The following is a 10,899-nucleotide window of genomic DNA, read 5'->3' as shown; positions in this document are numbered from 1 at the left end:
TCTAAGTGAATGTAGGAGTCCTGCCATACTCTGAAGTCTTTGCGTTACTGTACTGTTCAGTTCTGCTTCCTGAGAAGGCTGTTAACAGTTGCATCAAAAGGGTTTGCTTAAGCTCCCTTTTCATACAGTATTGCAGAATGTTCCTCCCAGCAGTGTGTTGTACATTTCACTCAGAATATGGTAAGATAAATTACTGGCTAAGGTGTGGTGTCTCAATTGCAGTGCCTGAAACAAATCTTGAAAACAAACATTTTGTAGAAACTGCTAGAGATTGTTTTACAGACGGGGATTATGACCTTGATAAATGGACATAATCCGGAGAAAAGGCCAGGCCGTTCTGCTCATACAGATTACCCTAGATTTACAACCATTCATTTAATGGCTGTTAGAAGTGACAAGGGCACTGAAAAAAGTGGCTTAAAACAGACCCCACAGGTGTGACTCTCACAATATCCCCATGGACATGTGATCAAAATTCATGTCCTTGACAATTGGCTTGTATTTAGGACAGTTGGTGCACTCCTCAGTAGTATTAATGTCGTTTGCAACCTTCCCAGCCAGCTTCTGACAAGCAAAGTCAGTGGGGGAAGCTGTATTTACTTAACAACCACATGATTCACTTAACAACTGCAGTGATTCGCTTAACAACTGTGGCAAAAATGGTAATAAAATTAACCACCGCCTGCCTTAGCAACAGAAATTCTGGTCCAACTGTTGGAAGAGAACATATGAAATTGTAAACAAGACAGACGAAAGTATAAGTATAATGAATAAAAAGATATAGAAATTTAGGTAAAAGAAATACAATTGAATAAGAAGAAAATGAGATAACCATAAAAGAAAATTAAGAGAAGTAAAGAGAGAAATAGTGAGAAGTTGGAAAAAGAGTAATAAAATATGAAGTTGAATACATAAGATGAATATGCATATGAAATTGTGTCTGTATGGAAATGTGATGGTCCGGAACCATGCTGTACTCAAATAAGATGTTTTATTTGTTTTGTTAAAACTCAATAAAACTTTATTAAAAAAAAATTCTGGTCCAACTGTGTTCAGGATTGCTTATTTCGGGATGGATGTGGGAAGTAGATATGGAACAAGATTTTAGTGCCAATGTAGTCTGTAAACAATATTTAGTACAGTTTAACAACAAAGGGAAAAAATTACTAATATTTCATTTCAGACTTTCTGGAAATTAGTCTTAACTGAAAAATAAAACAGCCAGTCCTTTGCTGCTGCTTTTCTAGATACCTCAGAGTCTTTAAAAGATTCTAGTATACAGGTGAAACTCGAAAAATTAGAATAACGTGCAAAAGTTCATTTATTTCAGTAATGCAACTTAAAAGGTGAAACTAATGTGTGAGATAGACTACATGCAAAGCAAGATAGTTCAAGCCATGATTTGTCATAATTGAGATGATTATGGCTTACAGCTCATGAAAACCCCAAATCCACAATATCAGAAAATTCAAATATTGTGAAAAGATTCAATATTCTAGCCTCAAAATGTCCCACTCTAATCAGCTAATTAAGCCATAACACCTGCAAAGGGCTCCTGGGCCTTTAAATGGTCTCTCAGTCTGGTTCAGTAGGAATCACAATCATGGGAAAGACTGCTGATCTGACAGTTGTGCAGAAAACCATCATTGACACCCTCCATAAGGAGGGAAAGCCTCAAAAGGTAATTGCAAAAGAAGTTGGATGTTCCCAAAGTTCTGTATCAAAGCACCTTAATAGAAAGTTATGTGGAAGGGAAAAGTGTGGAAGAAAAAGGTGCACAAGCAGCAGGGATGACCGCAGCCTGGAGAGGATTGTCAGGAAAAGGACTTTCACAAGGAGTGGACTGAGGCTGGAATCAGTGCATCAAGAGCCACCACACACAGATGGATCCTGGACATGGGCTTCAAATGTATCCCTCTTGTCAAGCCACTCCTAAACAACAAAAAACATTAGAAGTGTCTTACCTGGGCTAAAGAAAAACAGAACTGGTCTGTTGCTCAATGGTCCAAAGTCCTCTTTTCTGATGAGAGCAACTTTTGCATCTCATTTGGAAACCAAGGACCCAGACTGATCTGGAGGAAGAATGGAGAGGCACACATTGCAATATGCTTGAACTCCAGTGTGAAGTTTCCACAGTGTGTTGATTTGGGGAGCCATGTCATCTGCTAGTGTTGGTCCACTGTGCTTCATTAAGTCTAGGGTCAATGCAGCCGTCTACCAGGTGATATTGGAGCACTTCATGCTTCCTTCCGCAGACGAGCTTTATGGAGATGCTGATTTCATTTTCCAGCAGGACTTGGCACCTGCCCACACTGCCAAAAGCACTAAAACCTGGTTCAATGACCATGGGATTACTGTGCTTGATTGGCCATCAAACTCGCCTGACCTGAATCTATGGGGCATTGCCAAGAGAAAGATGAGAGACATGAGACCGAACAATGCAGAAGAGCTGAAGGCCGCTATTAAAGCATCCTGGTCTTCCATAACACTTCACCAGTGCCACAGGCTGATAGCTTCCATGCCACGCCGCATTGAGGCAGTAATTGCTGCAAAAGGGGCCCAAACCAAGTACTGAGTGCATATGCATGCTTATACTTTTCAGAGGTCCGATATTGTTCTATGTACAATCCTTGTTTTATTGATTGCATGTAATATTCTAATTTTCTGAGATTGTGGATTTGGGGTTTTCCTGAGCTGTTAAGCCATAAATCATCACAATTATGACAAATCACGGCTTGAACTATCTTGCTTTGCATGTAATGAGTCTATCTCATATATTAGTTTCACCTTTTAAGTTGCATTACTGAAATAAATGAACTTTTGCACGATATTCTAATTTTTCGAGTTTCACCTATATGTGGCACCCAATTAGCTGATGCTGTTATATTTGCTATTTCTTTTAATATACCATGTATGTAAGGCCCAATTTTACATTAAAACTACTGCACTAATGAGGTCAAGTAAATTCTCCCTATCTCCCATCTTATTAGAGTACTGTGTTGTCACCTGCTGTTTTTCCAATACGAAAGTTACTTCCTTTGGGGAAAAGGTGCTTGCATCAACAAAGGTAAAAAAGGGATCCATGTACAACTTTCAAAAAACTAAATAAAACACTGAAGATGGTGTTTGATTTCATTGTACGAGGTGCAATGACAATAAAGTAAACTAAACTAAACTAAATGTTGAGGCCCTTCCCCTCCTAGACTTGTATTCTGTTTCAGTAATGCTTATACTGGGTGTGTATTTTAAAGGTTGGAATTCATTGCTGAGCGAAAGTATCAGTGGAACTTATTAAAAAAATGCAGTGAGCAACTCTGAAATCGGTGCCTTGAACTGTAGTATTAATTTATTAATACAAATAAAAGGGATGTGTCTTATTAACTAAATCAATCTGGATCTCGTAAGCACTTCAGGAAATAACATTCAGAATTTTTTTAAGCAAAAAGGCTGCTTTTCTTATCAATAGCTACAACGTCCATGGATCAGTTAACAAGGGAGATCTAAAGTGAAGAGCTAATCTTGCAGATGTCCAGAATCTAAGAAATGTTTTTGAACCCAAATGAATCACACATTTTATTTATTTATTATTTATTAAGCTACCCATCTCACAAAAGGTGGTTCTGGGACACATACAGAAATACGATAAAACAATACATGCAAAACGATCAATATAAAAATATAAGAATCAATATTAAAACATAAATATTATAAAAACAAAATATACTAAATTGAGGAAAAAAAGAGAATAAGAATAGCCAGCTCAGCAGTGGAATCATCTAAGCATGTCTCCTGACACTAGGAAATTCCAGGCCTAACCGAGTCTTGAAGGATTTCTGGAATTTCAAAAGGAGTGGAGGTAATCTAATTTTGGGAGGAAGAATATAACTTTTTCCAACAAGTGTGTTTGCTTCTCAAATCGTTATTGTAACATTTGATAGTTTAATAATCTTAATGCAATGAAAATTATTGAAGGAGGATGTTTAGTTACTATAGTTATACCACATCAAATAAAGAATAAATCTGGCTTTTTAAAAAAGCATTTCTTTAAAAAGAATCTTACAGTATATAATACCTTGATTCAAAGCTGACACCATGCCAACCTCATATATTCGCTACAATGATGGATTCAATGCATATTATTTGAGAGGAAATCCAATTAGAGGATGGGCAGGGGGCAGTAATGGGCAAAATGGCTGCCCTTATATATCTCCTAACACGCAGGTGTCAAACTAGATGCATCACATGATGTCACATGACGTATCACAATGTTTGTTGTCTTTGTGGCGCAACCTGTGTTTGATGCATCTGGCCCATGGGCCAGCAGTTTCATCCCTGACACAATGGTCCCCAACCTTTCTGGCTTTGCGGATTGGTGGTAGTGGCAGGGTAGGCAGAAGAGAGAAGATGGTTTTGTGCATGCAGCAAGTACGTGTGGGGTACTGGGCCACAGTTCGAAGGTTGGGGACCACTGTCCTAACAGAGATATCCACAGTTGGGAGAGGTTAGTGGTATTGAAATGGTAGAGGAAGCCAGGTTATTAAAATCCAACTTTTAAAAAATCCGTATCCCTTGGATATAAAAAGGGAAGAGCTTTTTTCACCTGCTCACACCCATCATTTTGACACCGTGGATCACTCTGCAAGTGCCAGTGCCCCCAAAGCACACACACAAACAGATGGCCATGCCTATTTTGATAAACACTGCCCAGAATCACATTTGGTGAAATGGGTGGCCCATCAACATGATAACTAAATAAATACATGCAGTATATGCATGCTAGGACAAAGCAAAGGGCTTCCCTTGGAGTTCACCACTCTCAATGTCCTACTTTACTATATGATACTTTAATAATGACAAAAAAGGAAGTTGGGCTTTAATAACCTGACCATTAATAATCTTTTGCAAGAATCATCTTTATTTAAAGGAATGCCTATATTAGGCAGTGCGGTGGCTCAGTGATTAAGATGCTGGGCTTGTTGGCTGGAAAGTCGGCAGCCCAGATTCGAGACCCGAGTTCCAAGTGACAGGGTGAGCTCCTGTTTCTGCCCTAGTTCCTGCTGAGCTAACAGCTCAAAAGCATGTAAATGCAAGTACAGTAGATAAATAGATACCACTTTGGTGGGAAGATAAGAATGCTCTGTGATGTCATGCTGACCATATGACCAGGGATGGGCTTCAAAATTTTTAGCAAAGGATTCTCTGCCCAGTTGCTGGGTGGGTGTGGCCATGATGGGCGTGGCCTGGTCAGCCTCCTGCACCATGGCAGGGTGTTTTTGCCCACCCTGGGCTCTGGAGGCTTTCTGTGAGCCTCCGGGAGGGCAAAAGCAGCCTCCCTAGGGTCCAGAGGCTCTCTGGAGGCTAGAAATGGACCCATTTCCGGTCTTCCCAATCTTCCGGGAGGCCCGTTTTTCGCCCTCCTTGAGCCTCCGCATGCACCCTGCACTTACCTGCATCCAAAATGGGCCATGTGGGGACTCCTGGGCGGGGCGGGGTGGGCAGGGCCAGCCAGGAGTGGGATTTGGGGTTCTCCAAACTGCACATAATCTTAGCTAGGGTCTCTCCCAAACCCCTGCAAACCCCCAGCAGCCACCCCTGCATATGACGGTGGCTCAATACATATGAGTGCTGGCTCAATGACTTCGAAATGGAGATGATATAGTCGGCAATGACTAATGGAGTAAAATCTGTAGGGATTCCTTTATTTTTTATGTTTTACCTTACCTGTGGGGTTTATATTGGTTGCATAGGCATCCTTAGAAAATAAACATTACAATATGCTATAATAGGCAAGTGGTAATGATAGGAAGGATGATAGGATAATAGCAGTGGGAATATACTGTATGTAAATAGTAATATTTACATACAGCATTTAGTTCTGTATTAAGAATACTAATGCATAGTTTTCACGAATTTAGTCATGCATACTAAACAGATTATGAAATAAATACATTGCATTTTTACAAATTTACCACAGCACAGGAAACATTTACCTCATAGTGAAAGTAAAATCAAAAAGTGTTAAACCTGAATGTACTTTCTTGGTGGTTTTAACAGTAAAACAGATACTTATTCTAATGGCAGAATAAAACCTCTCGTGATATACTGTATAAAACATCCAAGGTCTCCTACAGTGCAACAAAGGCATTTATTAGGTTAAATTTAAACCTGTGGTTTGATTTTTTTGTGCTTTGAAAATTTCCAGTGGCAAAGTGTAAAAGCTTTGGTACTTTAAACGCTTGAGGTCGTGTATGCATGTTATACTATCAGTTAATATCTTACATTAATTAATTAAATAATTGATATTATACATTGCAAGTGACCCTAAATACACCACAAACTTTTTCTTATTTGTCTCTTAGCTGTGATACAAAATTGCTCAGTAACCTTTCCATCAGACTTCATCTGATTGTCTGCCAATACCTGAATCAGTTTTCTATCATGTTTGGTAGTACTGATGCTACAGTTCTGTATTTAGCAGACTTCAGGTAGGTACAATTTAGTTCGTAACTTTTTAGGTACTGGCTAGAAGCAAAATCTTTAAGAATTCACTATATGATATTACCTATTTATCTATACCTACTTAACTACTGTGTTTCCCTGAAAATAAGACCCTGTTTTATATTTTTTGCCACCAAAAAAGACACCAGGTCTTATTTTCGGGGAATGTCATCCACTGACTAACTTCACTTGTGTGCGTCATCCCCGGCTTCCTTTTCATTGTCAGGGGCCTTCAGGAACTACTTCTTCTGCAAGGCTGGCAAGGCTTTCCTGAAGGCCTCTGCAGCAGATAACAGAGCTCCAGATCGATCCAGAGCTTTGTTATCGGCTACAGAGGCCTTCAGGAAAGCCTTGCCAGCCTTGCAGAAGAAATGGGCCGGCAAGGCAGGTGTTGTGGTGTGCGAGGCCTGGCTATAACTGTCCAAAGGTAAGTAGTAGGGCAGCTCCACACCCATCCCCACCCTAGGTTAATTTTTACCCATCCACTCTGGAGTGGGTAGGATCTTAATTAGGGCTTATTTTGGGAGTAGGGCTTATATTGGGTGCACATGTAAAAATCAAGCTAGGACTTACTTTCAGGGTAAATTGTATTTTCGGGAAAACAGGGCAATTTCCTTCTCTCTCCCTGTTCCCCAAGATTAGATTCTATGTCACTTGCTGCTCTTTTCTTGTGCTGGAATATGGTGGGGACCTTCATCTTATCTGCATAATGGTCTTGTTTGATCTGAGACACTTTGCTCTTTATCTTGCCAACTTCACTCTTTATAGATATTCCACCTTGTTCAATACAAGTTTTGCCATGTATGCAGTCTGATTCATTTTACTAAAATTTCTGTAGTTAGCATAGTCATCATAGAAGATAAGTTCAGCCTGGTATATATTGATTTCTATAGTCCATTGGGGTGTGTCCACTTTCTTCTTCCCACTAGGCAGTGCAGAAGAATGCTAACTCGTGCCCCAAAGGAGACCCTCAGTTAATATCACCTGCCAGTCTGGCTGTCTGATGAAACTCTTGTCCTCCCCACTCCATCTATAGTAAGAAAAGAGGCTGGTGAGAATTTGCCCAGCAGCTAAGTAGGTCAATGGGAGAGGAAGGAAACAAAAGGAATCTACCAAACCTTGTTTTTAACATACCCAATGCGCCATAAATAAGGACAGCACATTTGCTAGCTTTGTGTCTTGGCAGGATAGGAAGCAGCACAAGAATTGGTAAATAGTATATGAAGAATCTTAATCATGTTCTGTATATTGATATTACCATTTTTCCACCTTTTATTTATGAATATTTGGAGAATTTCTTTATAGTCCCTCAGCAAAGCTTCCTGAATGGCTTTTGGATAAAATAGATTAGATGTATGTCCAAGCAACTCTAAGAAGATACTACAGAAAGAATTAGAGTATCTGGTGTGTTTCCCATCTGATCTACTTTGGAAGGCTGACTGAATACCTCAAACCTGTTTGTTCCTTAGATGCTGAAGCAATAAAATGCTAGACATTTTTTTTAATGGGAGAAAAGTGAAAGACTGGTAATTATTGTATTATTCCTTGGCAGAATGGTGAATGCCTGAATCTTCTTTAAAAGTTCTGAGCTGTGAAACATTGGACCTTCCTTTCCTCCTTTTGTTTTGTGAGGTTCTACCGAATACACTTTCTAGTCCAAGTCAAGGAAGAATGGTAAAACTATAGTGTTTTCCTTTCTTCTTTGTTATTTATATGCCATTGGATATGCCAGACAAGAAGGTGTTAACTCTGAGCAGGTCATAATGGAACTGAACTCATAGAAAGGATCTATCTGTGGGAAACTACCCATGAAAATAAAAGCAATTGCTGGTTGTTTTCCTGGCATGGGTAAAAGAAAGAAGCAAGGAAAGCCACCAATCAGGTCATAGTGAGGGCAGTCAGATTGAACACCAAGTCATCATCCTGGCCAGAGCCAGAATGGGGTAAAATCCAGAAAGGAATTTCTTAAAACTGGATTATTTTGCAGCTGGTTTCTATATGGGATCAAACCTGAGATCTGTGAGAATGCCTTGGGAGAGATAAGCAGGAAGAAGAGGAGCTACAGGTTAAACACTGGTCAGATAAGAGGCAACTTAGCCCCAAGAAGCAATGGAGGCGTGGCAAATATCCCAGAAGGGGACTCTCTTTAGGTTTTTGATAAAGAGGAGTGGAAGGGTGATTTACTTTCAGACTTGTTAGATTACTATAATGTTACTGAGTAGCATGGTGAGCTGGAGGTGAAGGTCCCACTCGAAAGGTTGAGAGTTGAGGGTTCAATCCTAAGCAGCAGCAGATGTTTCTCTATTAAGGCACAAAGAGAAAATATCTGCTGTGAACTTTACATAGATGTCAGGAAGGGCATCTGGCCAGTAAATGTTCAGCTCCATTCATTTGCCCCAACTCCACCACAAATAAAAGGATGAAAGGGGCATAAAAAGAAAAAAAAATCTTACAACAAAGTTATTGTTAGACTCATGATAGGTACTTCTTATCTGGAGTATATTGAAGGACTAATATAATTCTTGCATGCCTGAAAGTACATCTCTTTGCCCGCCACCCCTACCTTTACTCCTCAGTCAGTTGTTTTCATTCCATGGTGACGAAACCTAACAGTGTGAAGAATAGGTAATTAATATTTGTCACCAATGTTTACTTACACCAATCTAGTGGATAAGAGATCTATCCATTCAGAACAGTATGGAAGTGCCAACTTTTCCTATTTAAAGGGCTTTCCCACAGCATTTTTAATCTTATTGTCTTGGAAGCTCTTTTTTCCTATATTACTCCACTTCAGAATTCCACAGTGTTCTGATAGTTATTTGAGATTGAAGCACTGCTACATGACAATGGCGTAGTGTTGCTACTGCTGCTGTAAGTGGATGAAGAAGGGAAAAATGTGAATTTCTCATCTCTTCAGAGAAATTCAGTGAAGTAGTCACACAAAGTTTTCTGTCCAAAAATAGAGCAAAAAATGTTAAGAGGCCCCTAATTCCATAAAAAAAGAGCAGGCATTAGTTTTTTTTATAGGCATCAGCAGACTGCCCACATGTTCCAGAATGGAAGTTTTCCTTGCAGAAATTACAGATCAGAGTTTGAGATGATGTTATTTCTTAGAAGCCATGGAGCAGGAGAAGACAGTTGGAGACTCTTGAGATTCATGTAGACCTCAGTCTAGTTTCATGTGGCTTTCAAAAGGCCTTTGCAAGCAAGTGATTCTTGCTATCCAGTGGGTAGCCATAAGGAGGAAGGGAAGGTATACTTAGGCAGGCAGATAAAATATTTTATATAGGTGTCACTCTGGTCATTGCTTTCTTTAGTCCCATGCCCTGTTGGTACATAACATGGCTACTTTCATAACACCCAATGAAGAGAGGTATCAGTAGAGAATAGATATCTTATCAGGGATCAGTCAAATCAGCCCCGAGTAGCTGTGTGGTATTTTCACAGTGCCAACAGCTCTTTCCTGGTACAGGCGTGGCCTTGTTTGAACAAAAGGGATTGCTTATGCAGGTCCAGGTTGTAAGCTTGGTTTATTTATATCTTACATATTTGCTCAGTGCCTAAGGAAATTCCACAGAACAGTTTAGTCAGAATAAAGCTGACATCATAAACAACTGTCTGTGTTAAATTATGACATTTAAAAACTGTATTCACATCCTAAGTATATCTCAATTAATTTCTTAATACCAGAAACCATTTGAAACAAGGCAAAGTTTAGTATTTACTACAAACATCTACAAACATGTTATTTATAATAAACATTCTATTCAATAACAAAATATGGACATAGACTGTAGAAGGAAGGAGGTGAAGAAAGGAAAGGGAAGAAAGGAGAAAGTAGGCTCCTATTTAGAGTTCCAGCCATGCATTTTTCAGGATATTTATTGCAATCTTTTCTCACCTATTTTTCTATTTCTTTGTCTCCAAATAGAGGTTTAGCATTTTAGGGTGAACATGCACAGTTCTCCAAGTGTTCTTTTGGTCCTTCTCTTGTAGGGGATTTTGCTCTAAAGAGAGTTTTTCTTTGTGCAAATGTTGGAGTTGCCTCAAGCTTGCTGATTTGTGTTTTTATGTGTTTTTATCATCGTTATTCCCTTGAGTATATGACAAAAAAAATCAGTGACAAAGCAGAAAACAAGACTGGACCAGCATGGGATGAATCATGATGTGAAAGAAATTAAGAAATGCTTTCGATTTCACACAGGAAAGGGAGACAAGGAAGAGGAAGTGATTGAAAATTATTAGGAATAGACAGTGAAGGAGAGGACAGCGTAGCCTGCTGTTGAAACAATGCATACATAGGGGGGAAATTATTTTAAGTATGTGCTACTTTAGTAAAAGGAAGGCCTGGAGGAACATTGTCCATGGGGTCATGATGGGTCAGACACGACTTCGCGGCTA

The sequence above is a fragment of the Notechis scutatus genome, chromosome 1 (assembly GCF_049901735.1).
Source record: "Notechis scutatus isolate UNSWTSFEM ecotype Mainland chromosome 1, rNotScu1.2, whole genome shotgun sequence".
NCBI lineage: Eukaryota > Metazoa > Chordata > Lepidosauria > Squamata > Elapidae > Notechis > Notechis scutatus.
Note: the sequence above shows the minus strand (reverse complement) of the source record.